The 12,926-nt window shown below is 45.3% G+C and overlaps 1 pseudogene; it reads left to right on the top strand.

The window, feature by feature from the left end:
* Nucleotides 1-8,961: 8,961 nt before the first annotated feature.
* The window catches only part of LOC119295378, a 6,870-nt pseudogene continuing 2,905 nt past the window's right edge, over nucleotides 8,962-12,926 (top strand).

Here is a 12,926-nt window from a genome sequence, read left to right on the forward strand (position 1 = left end):
GTTCTTCTTTTCTGGTGGCAGCTAGAGCCTGTCTAGCTAGAGGGTTGGGTTGTGTGGAGCTGTGATGATGAGCGATGGATCTCGGTGGCCCGTGCGCGCGTCCCGGCCGGTCGTGAAGTAGGGCCGTACGTGGTGATTAAGATCGAACGTATCACTCTAGATCGCACTATATATGGTATAGGTGTACATATAGGCTTTGTACTCCCGTGCACGATGGAAATTGTATTTTCTTTCTCGAATACGCATGAACGCGCGTATCATATATTAAAGACGATGCAAATTGTTGATGATGGACAAAAGCATGCACGTATTGCCCAATTGGTTTAGGGAGCATGCATGTCACATGTTTTTCGCCACAAGTCTCTCTCTTCTTTTCACAATTTTTTCCCATGTTTTTTTTTTGAACTGAGAAAGGGTCCCGAAGGACCCAGAGCATCCATTAACTATCAGCGGCTGCAGTACAGAGCTCATACCAGGACTCAAAAGAAAAGGAAATTACATCATAGTCCCTGAAACTAACAAGGAGGACCCCATCCTGATGATTAAGATTACAATCGGGTCCAATACTCAACTCCAGCGTAGATCCAGTCCGGCCATCACCGAGGACGTGGCCACTTGGGATCACCGGACCGCCGCTACTCCATCTCCGGACAAAGATGGAAGAAGAGGACTCCATGTTGAAGTTGAACAGCTGCCTCTCAAATGGCATCAAGCCAGGAGGAAGAAACGAAGTCAGCATGGCTTCACCAGGCCGCCCTTCGGCCAGAAAGGTCACCGGGGAGGCGTCGGAGACCGGCAGCTCCAGTGGGCGCCGTAGCTCCACTCCAAGCACCGATGAGAATATGCACAAACCCAATCGAAACAAACTTGCGCTCCACCTCTTCCACTTTCTGTCCCCATCTCCACGACAGCGACGAACAAATGGAACAAGGCGACGGAGAATCTCCAGATCAGGGAAAGATTCGAGCTTATTAGGGGAGCTATCACCAGATCTACCACCCGCTGTCGACTTCCACCATGGAAGCTCACCTCGGGAGAGAACCAGCCTCCAAGCACTGCTCGAGGACGCCTGGACGAAGCTCCAACTCGACATCACGTCAAACGCCATAGAGGCAAACCTAGACTCAGTCCTAAACCTAATCTTACACCTACTTGACGGAGGAGAGACCTGGCTACCTTCCCCATGCTCGCTCACGACGGCAGCACCGCCGGACACTTTTCTTGTGCGACTCTCAACGGTTTTTTTCCCATGTTAATACGCGTCTCATTCATATAATAAAGATCAAGTTACAAGTTACATATACACAGCTAACCGAAACCCCGGTGAACCGTAACTAAAAAGGCTCTAAGGTAGCGAAATTCTTTGTCGGGTAAGTACCGACCCATACGAAAGGGGTAACGATCTGGGCATTGTCTCGGAGAGAGGCTTTTCCTTCTTCTTTTTTGTCTAAATATTCAATTAAAACCATTCCAAGACTCCTTTCCACCATGTATAAACTAAACCGACTACTAAGATAAGCACGGAAATCAAAGCTTCAATAAAAACGCCACTCTTCTTTTCAGAGTTGAGAGGCGGTACTCCTTGTTCGGTTAACTCATAAACCTAGCTAAGCTAGAATGGCACGCATCGTGTTTTCATAACTAATTAGCTGTGTTTCATCTCATTTACAGAGGACGAACGGAACTGCATGCAAATAAGATTGGGATATACTATGTGCACCAGGAATTTTGTAGTGCATGCAAGACTCTATACGGTGCCACTTGGAGCTAAAGCAATGCACGGCCGGGGTGGCAAAAAGAAAAGTAGGCCGACCCGACTAGCGTCTCTTCCGGATCTAAACACCGCAATGATGCCAAACATGCCTTTCGCCTTTCTCTTTCGCTTGTGCGTTTGTGTATGGCCTAGCTGCCGCTGTGGGGTTGGAAACTTGGGATATGGCAGTGCAACTTACATAGCAGTGCAACTTCCATGCCTCCACGTAATCTCCATACATCCATGCCTCCAAACACACCTACACGCCTTCTCCGGCCGTATGTGTATCCACCTTCAGCTGCCTGGAGGTATACTTCCTGCAGGACGCGGCGCTGGCACTAGAGTTTCCATGTCACCTTTTGGCTGGTTTCTGTACAGATATGAATTTATTGGTAGGGCTTAAGGTTTAGTGTTTCACATGGGATTAGCTAGCTAGCTTTTGGTAAACATGTTTCAGGTGAGTTAAAGTCATCTTTTTGCCTGTGTGTCATGTCAAAATGTTTTTTTTCTCTAACTCTAGAGATTACGTGGATGAAACTTACATAGCAGTGCAGCTTAGCATTTTACAATTTCAATTATGGGAAGGGTCCTATTAGTACATTCAATGACAGAGGAGTATGCATGCAGTGTAAACTGGGATAAAAGCCTGCATAAAACCATAACTTGGCGACGGTGAACATGTGCAAATACTACTACAAATAGTAGCACATTAATACTGAAAGGCTAGCCTTTATGCCACCTTTTGGTCTAATTTATGGCTTTAACCCTTTTATCATAGCCTAATGCATGCCCTAATAGCCCAGCTTTTGTCCTTTGGATCTGCAACATTAAGAAAGTAAGGCAGGCGAGAAAGACGATAAAAGGAACAAAACAAAGGAGAGAAAAAAGGGGTCACAAAAGGTGGCGAGGAAAGGAAAACAAAGTGACCATCATCATGCTTTCTTGTACGCATGTCGCCTCGTTAATAGCCTCACTCATCATCATCTCATCTCTCGCTCAATTAGCTTAAAACGGGACATGAAGTTAATTACTCAGGTGTTGTGTACAAGCTCTTTAAATTTTGCTCATGGTTACGTACGCATGCGTGGCTCAAGCTTTAACGAGTTCATGTGTTTTCCATGATAGCAGAAAGATTTGGCATTATCATCATCGTTATCAGCAAGAGATTATTAGAGTTCCCAGTTGTGATCAGTGCATGCCCATAATTAACCAGGTTCATGCATGTATGCTTCTCGGCGCCTCGAGAAGTAGTTTCTTGACCAGAAGACTGTTTTTTTGGGAACAGACGTTTGTTGACTAAAATTATGCTTCCAAATGACCATGATCGCTAGAGGGGTATACAATTATGAAGATCGATGCTAATTTGAAATTCCAAAGCATTCCAGTCGGTTCTGTTGACACGACCAATTGAAATAACTTTGTATTCCAGCCAGGAAACCTGGTTGTATTGCTATATGTTTAGGGTTAATCACAAGGATGTATATACATTCACCTTATAAACGTATTCCATTGTCACACAGTTATAATATTTTAGTTGTTAGTAGTATGATTTTTCAAGAGGCCTTCCCGATTGAAGTATCCGAGTGACCTATGGGTGTTGTTTCAGTGTGGAATTTCTGATAACCAGAGTGGGATAATGACAAGATGTGCTTAAAACACATCAATATCATCGACGAAGACAAACTTTAGCACCTCTTGCACCTCCTCTTTATTTCACCAGAAATCTCACAACGAAGGCAAAAATGTGTTGGACGGTCGGGATCTGTTTTATTTTAGTCTTAGACGACCTTCCAAAATTCCAAGCCACACTACGACAACTACTACTAATAATTCACCAACATATTTTTTTGCGGGTCAACATAATATTAATATAATGTACTGAAATTAGGTTATCCCATGTGGAAGGGGCTCTCACTCAATGGATCAAGGTACGCCAGAGATAACATGTTGATGACTCCTAAGGGCTCTCACTCAATGAGTCGTTTGGCACCTCGATGAAATAATCTCTACGATGATGAAAGTGGTATGTGAGTTGGGTTTAGAATGTCGTGAGACAGTTTGGTTCACCTTCTTGTCCTAGAGCAACCATTTCTTGAGAATGCCTACCCAACAGACTCTAAAATTCTAAATGGCGGGGGTGCCCTCGAGCCAATGTATCTTTTACCTATATTGCTAGATCCGAGTCCTTTTCGGATAAAAATGTTAAGCCATTTCGTAGCAGTGGGCAGACACAGTGACCATCCACAAAGTAGGATTGCCCGTCCATGTTTGGCTGGACGAGTGGGTAGGGCTAGCCTGATGCAGCATGAAGTGCACACGTGACACGTATGCCTGTGCATGTTTGGGCCTTCTAGGTAGCTTAGGATTATCATCCTATCTTGGCTCAACTTGCATCATTTTGACACGACCGTCTCGAATCCAGGTGATTGCATGCTCGACTCCCCTTTAACTGTGTTGTCGCGTCAATCCATAGTTCTACATAACATAGGGCACCACACGAATGTGCGTGCGTACGTGCATGCATCATTGATTCATGGAGTGAGGTTGACTAGCTTAGGTAGAGACCTAAATCCTTTTCCCCTTCATTTTCCTAGGGGTAGATCGGTGATCGTATAGGTGCCCCGACCCACGGCGAGCTATAGCAGCATGGCTTTGTGAATGCTTAACTAGATAGAATCAAAATGGCAAAATATTACACCCTCCGTTCATAAACACAAGATGTTTTGGATATTCTAGTATGGACTACATACGGACTAAAATGAGTGAACAAACAAAATAAAACACGTCTATATACATCCGATTCACAAAAAAAGTTATAACATCTTATATTTGTGAACAAAGGGAGTATTTGATCAAACCACTATCAAGAAAAATAATCATCATTTGGTATATAAACATAGTCCACCTTGCAGTGTTTTCAGTTGCGAGTCGTAGCACAATGCATGAACGCGAAAGTAACATGATAAGGAGCATAAATAAGACATGCAGAGCCGAATGAAATGTTTCCTAGGGTTTGCTAGAGAGGAGGTGACCAGGAGACGACTGGCTTGTCCTCTCTACACATCGGTGGCATCGCGGGTTCCCCTGGCACCTGTCTACCGTTGCGGTAGCGGGAGGATGGAGCAACCCCCGATTGAGCTTCCAGGTCAGTGTCTCGTAGGGTCTTGGAGTTTGTCTTCACCGGCGAAATTGGGGCAGCTGCAGCGATGCGAATAATGGTTTCTCGACTTTCTCTATATCGATGTTCTTCCTCGGAGTGATGTCAACGAGTTGCAGGATGGTGAAGATTATGGGACACTTGGTCTAGCGAGATTAGTTTTTGTTCACGACAGCGACAACCTGCAAAGGGGATGACATTGCACTTGTTTTTGTTCTACAGTTCCATTTTTGTCCGATGAAGCTCGGCAAGATATGGCTCCGTTGGGGAACTTGTGAGGTTTTTGCCCCCCTTCTCTCTCTGGCTGGAGTTGGCATTATATTCTCACCCTCTTTGGTGTTGGTTTCTCCGTTATGGCGATTCTTTTAGTTTGGGATTGCCAGTGTCTTCTGATTTACACCGAGAACTTCCTGGCCATTCCTTCTACAAACTTCTGAGTTTCGACAAGGTTGCTCGGATGAGATGGAGACCCAGAGGTGGCAACGAGTATTTCTCATGCCGCGTCACGTGTCGCAAGTGGATGCAGAAGGAGGGAAATGCTCATATCTTCAAAGACTGCCCGTAATTATGTATTCTTCTTGTAAGGAAGTTCTTATAAGATTTGGTTTTATTTAATAGCCTTCGTCCTTTCTGAAAAAAAAACATGATAAGTAGTGATTGTCCTAGTTTCAGATGGCACAACGTATACCTCCTAGCTATATGATTTGCAGCAGTTTCGATCTCCATATATCCTCTAAATCCTGATTATTCCTGCCACGATTCTTTTCATCATAAGATAAGTGTAATTTAGGCAGATACCGACCGGCCGTGCTTGGAGGCAAGATCTCATTCTAATCAAATCTCATCTCAAGAATTAAGTAACCAAAAAGGAACACGTGCAATAATCACTGCACCGTATCCAAACCAAGGATCACAAAGGACAATTGATCTTCGAGAACCTAGAACAATATTTTCATATAAGATCGCAATCAGATTACTGCAGGATTAAGCATGACAAGACAAACTTGCGTGGATGCATGCATGCATGCATGCATATCGGTTCGAGCATCAAGAACCATCGGCCAACTACAGTTACTATATATTTATATTTTCCTTTAAAAAGAGGAGTTATTTTTTGTTTTTTTGAGAAAATTTTCGATCTATTCATTTTTAATCATGGCAGTACAACGAATACCAGAAATAATAAAAATTATATCCAGATCCATAGACCACCTAGCGACGACTACCAGCACTGAAGCGAGCCGAAGGCGCGCCGCCGTCATCGCCCCTCCATCGCCGGAGTCAGGCATAACTTGTTGTAGTAGACAGTTGGGAAATCGTCGTGCTAAGGCCCCGTAGGACCAGCGCACCAGAACAACAACCGCCGCAGATGAAGAATAAGTAGATCAGAAAGATCCAATCCGAAGACACACAAACGTAGACGAACAACGACGAGATCCGAGCAAATCCACCAAAGATAGATCCGCCGGAGACACACCTTCACACGCCCACCAACGGTGCTAGACGCGCCGCCGGAACGGGGACTAGGCGCGGAGACCTTTATTCCATCTTCAGGGAGCCGCCGCCGTCTCGTCTTCCTGAGCAGGACACAAACCCTAGCAAAACTGAAAGAAACAACTAAAAACGGAGCCCTCCCGCCGGCCCTTGCCGAGATCCACCGCGCCCCCATGGCACTAGGGCCACCGGAGAGGAGGCGGACCTGCGGCGGCGGCGGCGGGAGGCAGAAACCCTAACTTTTTTGTGGAGGAAGGAGGAGGCGGCGGCTAGGGTATCAGGTGATTAGTTATTTTTTGTTTTTATAGTAGAATGATATGTTCTTGGTAGGTGGTGATTTGAACTTGATGCGGCTAGCTAGTGCGTGTGTGCGTGTATGTATATGCGGTATGCATGTGTGTGTGTGGGTGTGTACGTGTTCCTTTTGGAATTTCCCGGTGCATGCAAAGTAGGGTTGCAAAGCAATAATTAAAGGGAGCGGACAGCAAGTACTGCACCGTGCATGGTGGAGGAGATGATGGTCTCATCCCCACCATGCACCAGCTAGCCAGCCGCACATCCATGCCAAACAAGAAAAATACAAGGTTAGATCCTCCATAGGATGACTTGTCTCAGAGGGCATACATGCATGTATGCAAAGGCAAACTGGGACGGATTGTGTATTTCAAATATATGCATTTTTAAAAATTATTTTAAAAAAATAAAATTGTATATATAGTATTGTAGGTTCACAGTTTTAACATTGTGCATCCACGGTTTTCTTAAACATGATTGCTATTACGTTGATTTTTCTAGTTTAATCAGTCACGATTTTTCTTTCCTCTTTGTTCATTTATTTCCTTGTGTGTGCGCGCATGTGCGTGCGTGTGTTGTGTGTGTGTGCGTGCATGCTCACGCGTGCTCACCATCGTCGTGAGGTGCAATTTATCTAAGAAAAATGCATAGAACCACCACAAGCGTGTCATAACTAGTAGAAAATCACCATTTTACAAAACGTGGCAGAACGCACCTAATGCTATAGTTAACAGTGGCGAAATACACTGACCAAAATTTGAATCACGTTTTGACGTGGCAAATCGCCATCGAGACAAAGGTATACAAAACTTTGACTGACGGATGTTAAGATGGACAGTGGCAACTTAAAAGAAGAAACCCGAATGAATCCGTTTGTCTCCAGATCCCCAATCACCCCGGACCTTCATGACCATCGCCTCCTCAAGCCGCTCCATCTCCTCCCATGTCATCCCCTCCTCAGTTGCCACCAGCACCAAGCGCGAGACTGGCCGCTCCATGTCCTCCCCCGTCGTCCCATCCTCGCCCATCCCGACACCAAGCGTGAAATTTGGTCTCCCGGCTGACACCCTGCTCCTAGATGTCGAGGCAGAGGCGCCCAAGGCGTCCGGCCACGACGCCGAAACGCCCTGCCACTGGATGCCCTGGCGCCCAAGGCATCTTGCCGCGTTGGCGCCGCCACCCTACCCTTGGATGCCCAGGCCTAACCCGAGGTAGCCAGCCATGATGCGACCGCCGAGGCGTCGCCCAAGGCCAGCCACTTTGGTGACGTCGTCATGGTGGACACCGAGGCGCAACCCACGACAGGAGACAACATTTGTTAGTTGCCACAGGAAGGGGGTGGTCAAAACATCAAAGAGAGAAAGAAGAGGACTAACGAGCGGGACCCACATTTTTTAAACGTCCGCCAGTCAATGTTTTGTATCCCTTTGTCACATGAGCGATTTGCCACGTCAAAACGTGACTCGAAATTTTGATCAGTGTTTTTTTTTCAATGTCAATGATAACGTTCGGTCCATTCTGCCAACTTTTGTAAAGTGGTGGTTTTCTGCAAGTTGTGACCTGATTGTGGTGGTTATGTGGATTCTATTCAATTTATCTTCAATGTGGCGAGAGATGATTAATGTGGCTTTATTGTTTGAACGACCTTGAGTATGAGAAATGTATACACACAAGTTCTACACAAGAAGTGTGCAAATTATATTATTTCTCAAATTGCACTATAATATGGTTGTTTTTGCATATTCTAAAATGTGTAGTTTATGTACTCCCTCCGTCCCAAAATTCTTGTCTTAGATTTGTGTAAATACGGATGTATCATGTCACGTTTTAGTATTAGATACATCCGTATCTAGACAAATCTAAGACAAGAATTTTGGGACGGAGGGAGTACATTTTTTAACACAGTTTGTTTTATGTTTTTTTTATTTTCTTTCCTTTTAGGGCGATATTTTTTAATGCTTAAAACATTATATTTTCAAAGTACTCGATACAACTTTAGGCACTCAGCTGGTGCACAAAGTCCGCTCTAAGAAGTGCATGTGATGGCTATACATCTAGGTACACAAAACAACATCATCATGAGGCAAGTCTTTTGCCTCTGTTTCAAAAAAAAAAAAAAACATCATGAAACTACTACTACACTAGCATGGGTACATAGATATGGCATTGATCATATCTCTTGCACATGATACTCCCATCTTTTTACAAAATCTTGTATGAAATCATTGCCCGCCCTTCTCCCTAGCCATAGCTTGCACCTCTATATATCTGCCTACATATATGTACACCATCGATCTATCCATACCACATCAACCACTACCGCTGCACCTTCTCTTATATTCTGCCGACATATTAATTCTCTTCTCCACCCATAACACCATCTTTCTGCTCACCAACTCGCTCACTCAGCTCGCCGCTCTTCTTCTCATATCTGTTGCCTCCGTCTCATCAATCTCATTTGCTTCTAGCTACCATCTGTCTGCCTTCGTTGGTTCGTTTGCTCCACCGCCATGATGAATCTTATATCGTTTGAGACGCCTCCTCCTCTTGGTAGGCAAGAGAGCACCGCTGCTACTGCAGCCACCGGCATGAAGGTGGCAAAGGAAGCGAGCTCTAGTGACGCATGCTTCCACGGTAGCAATCTAGACCTAAGCCTCGGCATCTCCTTGTCTCCCGGAGGTAACTGCAGCGCCGCCAGCTGCGGTGGCGCCGCCATGGCAAGCTACAACGGTCGTCAAGGTGGGGGCAATGTCGGTCGAGTGCAGAGCAGTGACATGGTCATCGCTAGTACCGCCACTGCGAACACGCTTAGCGCAGGGCGTGGTGGTAATTGCCATGGCATTGTGCCTAGCAGCAGCTGGGCGGCGGTGTTCATGCCAAGCCCGACCGGCTTCATGCACCCCTGGAGCCTCGCCGCCCGGCAGCAGAAGGCGGCCGCGGAGCAGGACCGGAACATTGCGCCAGCGTCGGTGGCAACAACATATGTGACAAGGTGAGCCAAATGTTATGTGCTCATAGTTAATTGAGCAACACACATATATATGCATCTACATGCATATTACCTACTCAGTTTTAGCAGCCACTCCTCTCATGCATGTTTTTTCACCATCACGGCATCCAACGGCTCTAGCTAGCTAAAAGTTGTGTCAACTGTCACAATATAGATTTCCTGTCGTTTAATGAGTTTATAATACTAAGTTGCTAATTAAAGCCCTGTTCGGATACTCTCCGCTCCGCCACAGCAGCTCCCGGAGTGGACGGAGCACCAACACAATTGCTGGGAGCGCCTCAGACCACGCTCCTCGCGTAGAGTGGAGTTAGCAGACGGGAGAGATTCCGAACACCCCCTAAATTTCAACACTTAACAATCATGAATTAAACAAACAAGTACTCCCTCTGTGAAGAAATATAAGAGCATTTAGATCACTATTTAGTGATCTAAACACTCTTATATTTTTTTACGGAAGGAGTAGTATATACGAGGGAAAAGTGCGGGATTAATTCACGTTCTCTACGTACGTAGGCACAAATGATTGCAATCATGAACATTTTGAACCCCTACCACTCCACTAGAGCTCATTGATTAGTTTTTTCAGGTCCTCGTGTGCTTAGAACTGCGTTTAGAAATGATTGCGGATAGATTCTTGTACGCATAGTATATGTGTGTGTGCACCAAACGGAGTCCTTCAAATCTAGGGTTTATAAAACAGGGAAAACCTGTATGTATAACATCTTGATGTACGTACGTGGGTTAATTCTCACAATGCTTTTGCCGGCCGGCCATGGTGGACGCGGCCGGATAGATACCGTTGGTGAGTAACGTACATAGAGAAGATCTCCTCTGCTCTGCAAGGAATTAAGCGAGAATATTCAGGGCAGGCCGGCCCAGGCAGGGGAGCAGCAATGATGGGTGCAGCATGGCTCTGCTTGATTGTGCATGCAGCGCAGTGCAGTCTTTTTCCCCATCCTCCCACGGAAAAGAGAGAAAGAAAGAAACAGAACTAGTAGTGCAGTCTTTTCCATAAAAACGACTTTCGTGTGTCCGTCCGTGGATGTGTTGCTCCCAATAATTGGGCGGCTGGACGTGCTAGACTGTTGCCATGTGGCCAGATGATACATATTGTTCCTTTTCTTAAAAATATATATAGAAATGGTCTGTGGCTTGAGGAGATCGATAGAGGCTTCATGGTGGGTCCAACACAGCAGAAGTTCTAAAAGAAAATTTAAATGGAGACAGACAAAAAAACATTTGGGGGTTTTAAAGAGAGAAAACTTTAGCTTTGGTTAGGCCACAAATGGCCTTTTCATAACAAAAGGGGCCAGACAGTTCAACTTTAAAATTATGGGTTACATAGTTACTTTATAATTTAGATGACAATTTTTGAGGTAAAGTAGCTGAGGTTACTTCTTGAAACTAATCGCATAGGCGTAGATAGAATTACGGTCACCCCATGAAATTCATGTCATCCCACTTATAATTTTAGCATCTTCACCTTTTGACTACTCATAGTGGGAGCAACATAGTTATTAACATGCATGCCACCAGTGGCGAATCTAGCACTAAATTGAAGGGTAGGCTCAGAACATCAAGTTTCTAAGTCTAATTAGCAAATGCATTGCAATTCACATGTTAAACACCTTGGTAAAATTGTCAGCTAGTATATTTAGTTGAAATAGGATATTTGGAGGGGAGGCTTCAGCCTATTGAAGCCCCCCTAGTGGAATCGCCACTGCATGCCACATAGGTAAAAAAGATTATGTGACAAATAAAAAGAGGAGAGAAACAAATAAAATAACATCCTCGTGCTCCTCTTTGGTCTTAATGTGTTGGCTCCCCGGACCAATAAATCTGGACGAAGTAATCAACAAACACGTTGATCTTAAATACTCAAGAAAATAATTAACCACGGGCAAGTAAATTGCACTGCATTCATGCATGTATTACAATCTACTTATACACTCTCAGCTCAGAGTTGCACACACTTTGCACCTGATCTGCACAATGTATTCATGGGCGCCTAATGTTTGCATTCAATTCTTTGTCATCATCAGCGATGCTAGTGTGGTCTCAGTGCCTTCGGCGGCTGTGGGCTGGCCGCCGGTGCACACCTCCCGGCGCCACCTCGTCACCGCCACGCATGTGCCAAAACCCGACGCCGGCGTGAAGCAGCCCGACGGCCCAAAGAACACGAAGATACCCACCGCGGCCTCGCCCGCCGATGATGATAAGGAGGTGGCGGGGACGCCGAGGAGCTATACGGTCACCGCAGAACCGCAGCGGCTGCAGGCAAACATGTTCGCCAAGGTGCACATGGATGGCTGCCTGATCGTCAGGAAGATCAACCTGAGAGCTCACCGCAGCTACGACTCCCTCTCGCGGGCGCTCACCAGGATGACAAGAAACTTCTTCTGCCGTGAGTACTGCTCTCCATTATTATTTTCCCCAACAACATACTGCTTTCAAATAGTATATCTAGGGCACATTCAAATGTATCCTGATTAATGTACATCTAAGTAACTCAATCAAACATAAAAAGGAAAAAAAAAGAAAAAAAATATAAGCATGAATCTTCATCTAAAATGAAGGACATAAAGGATTTAGTTGTGCAATATTAAGGAACATCTAGGTGTGTTTTAGCAAAACCAAAATTATAATTAGTCACAGAAGCCTTCCTTCCCTCGATCTTGGCAGAGAGATCATGGATTCGCCTCCTGTCTGCTTGCCTCGTTAGAAGGAAATCCTAATGCCTCGACTCCGGTTAGTAGATAGGTAGTTTTTTTTTGTCCTAGCAGGAACGGGGCTCGAATGGATGGCGACACTTCCTAGAGTCAGTCTTCCTGGCTTTGATCCTCCTCAAGTTCGTCCATCGGGACGGATTAAACAGAGCTTCGATGTAGATTCGTGCCATCTCCTTGGCACGGCGAGGTTAGGGTTTCTCGTCGTGCATACGCAACAACGAGATTTGGTGTTAGGTTCATCAGATCGATTCAAGGGTTTAATTGGGATGATTGTGGCTCTGAGGAACTGGTCCTTAGGGACACGTGCACGAAGACTTTCTGGCTGTCATCGACAAGGTCTGTCTGGCTCCGGAGCAGCGATAGAGGCTTGTCGGTGGCTTTGTTCCAATAGTGGTCGTTTGGTGATCAATGGAGATAGATGTACTTTTTATTATGTTTGAGGGGATTTCTACTTCTAGTGAATCTGTACGGTTCCTTTTGCATATATAT

The sequence above is a fragment of the Triticum dicoccoides genome, chromosome 4B (assembly GCF_002162155.2).
Source record: "Triticum dicoccoides isolate Atlit2015 ecotype Zavitan chromosome 4B, WEW_v2.0, whole genome shotgun sequence".
NCBI lineage: Eukaryota > Viridiplantae > Streptophyta > Magnoliopsida > Poales > Poaceae > Triticum > Triticum dicoccoides.